This window comes from Engraulis encrasicolus, chromosome 5 (assembly GCF_034702125.1).
Source record: "Engraulis encrasicolus isolate BLACKSEA-1 chromosome 5, IST_EnEncr_1.0, whole genome shotgun sequence".
NCBI classification, from domain to species: domain Eukaryota; kingdom Metazoa; phylum Chordata; class Actinopteri; order Clupeiformes; family Engraulidae; genus Engraulis; species Engraulis encrasicolus.
The window spans coordinates 49745889-49748388 of record NC_085861.1 but is presented as its reverse complement, the minus strand read 5'-3'; positions in this window follow the sequence as shown (position 1 = coordinate 49748388).

Genomic DNA, 2500 nt, shown 5'->3' with positions numbered 1-2500 from the left:
TCACACGCGGGATTTTTTTGTTTTCCAACTCCACCGCGCGAACGTGCATTTGCGTTTCTATCGGCATTGCCGTCCGTAGAACCGGCGGACAGATGCGCTTTCGCTTGTTAACATGGGGCGCACTGGCTTGTCCCCTACTTCTTTCGGACACACGGTGCGAAGTGGCTAGATTTGATGAGAAGGGCGTGACTAATTTGCAAACGGTAGAGAGAAACCTGCAGTGGAGTCAAATGGAACGGAATGAACATTATAATGCAGATGAATTAGGTCTATATTTCAGGCAGTCCAACAAAATCCCGGACATTTCTGAAATTCCCCCCGCACATTTTTTAGGTCTCAAAAGTAGGGAAAAAGAGGACGTCAGTGGTCACCCTATCCATGATGATTAACTATGATTAACTATGCAGGCAGGCAATTACGCAACGTGTAGGCCTATGCGTTTACATATTCCCTGGATCCTGATTGGTGTCGCCGCGGCAGCCGAAAGGCACTGATTGGAAGGTCACATACCCGAATACAGAGCAGATGAAAATGATTCCTACTAAACCGTTAAGTAGGCCTATGTTCAACAATATTTTTTAAATGACACCAAATTTATTTTGGATTATTCCAACGGCAGATCACAAGGCGCAGGGAACTTTGACGTGCGTAATTGCCATTAAGAGCTGCGTAAACGCTATTTAGAGGTGGGTAAACGCTATTAGAGGTGGGTAAACGCTATTTCCTAAATTCCGGAGGTGCGTAAACGGAGTTTACGTGCGTTTACCCTCCACTACAGCCCTGTGTGTGTGTATGTGTCTTAGAGGGAAAGACGAAATGGAATTCTAAATTGTTGTAAATGGCCTTTCCACAGTAATTTAACCTTTCTAAGGACAGTCAGCAGACACTATGACCTTTCAGAAGGCCGTGCATAATCACTCTAGGACAGCATAATGATAATCAGTATAGCCTTTTTCAGGACAATTATTAAAGTGTCCATAATCAATCTAACCTTTAAAGGACATTGTCTTTTGAACTTTTAGAACTCTTCAAAGCCGTGTTCAAGCCTTTGACTCATCAAGGGTCATCACAAGTGTACCATCCATGCCTTCTGTTGGTGATGTTGTAACCAGTATAGCCATTTGAACCCTTTCATACAGAACCTATATATCCAGGGCTGGAGTGGCGAAGAAATAGGGACCGGGCACTTTTGGCTTAAAGGGGCCCCTCATAACTCGCAGCGCTGAACTGACTCACCGGTGGGCCCCACACCCTCATGGGCCCCTATTTTCAGAAATGTAAAAAAATATGTATAGGGGCCCACGAGAGTGCAGGGCCCACCGGCAAATGCCCTCTATGCCAGGTGGCCAATCCAGCCCTGTATATGTAATAACTGAACTGTCCTCAAGTTGGTCTTACTACCGTAATGTGTTACTTAAGAAGATGTAGTTCAGCTTTTTCAGTAAATTGTGAATAGTATCACCAGCGATCCCATCTGCACAAAAGGACTACGGACAAGAAAGTGCTCATAATCAATCTAAACTTTACAGGACACTGTCTTTTGCACTTTTCCACCTTTGACTCATCAAGGATGAGTGTAGGATCATCACCTTCTATCGGTGATACTGTAATATTGTCCCAACATTTTCTATTTTACTGTATTAGAGTGTTTTTGTCCAGGTAGTTTAGCATTTCAGTATCATGTATTTCATAATCCCTATAGTAGTGGTTAGAGAGGCTGCCTGAACTATGCATGTGCTGTTCTAAACAGCCATAAAACAAATGGGAGCTGCATGTGCCTTTCATTTTAGCCATCGTACAGTATAGGCAGGAGCGTAATTAGAGTGTGTGCGCAGATACTCTGTTTAAGGTCGTGTTTATGTGTGTATATGTGTGCATACCACCCAGAGCCCTGCTTTGATATGTACAGTACACAAACAAAGGGCTTATGGTGCATCCAAAAACACATTGGGGGCATATAGAGACAACGCACTGCTGCAGAGACTCTGATGAGGGGCAGGGCTGCCTCTTGGCAGCGTTGTCGTTTCAGGCCTCAAAGCATTTTTAACTTTCATCAACAGACCACAAACTCCTCCCTGTACATTTTACACAAATTAAGAAGAGAGACAGTGGTGTACAGTGGGGCGCGTGGGTGTCACTTTCGCTCTGTCGTTCTGGCGTCTTCGTTGCTTTGCTGTGTGTGTTTATGTGCGTGTGTGTGTGTGTGTGTGTGTGTGTGTGTGTGTGTGTGTGTGTGTGTCTGTGTGTGTGTGTGTGTGCGTGCGTACGTGCGTGTTCTGTGTGCCGCAATGTTTAGTGTCTGTGATGTCTCAGTTGTTTGTGGTAGTGATAAAGGCTGAGGCGGGCGGGCGGTCGGGCGGGCCCGTGTTTGTGGGCCTGGTCTGTTTTATATTACTGCACCTCTCATGCCTGCTCCACTGTCCTGCCGTGGAGACCAGACTTTATGTGAAATTGACCCCAGGAAACCTTTTCATCTGCCAGAATGCAGAACCACCCCCCC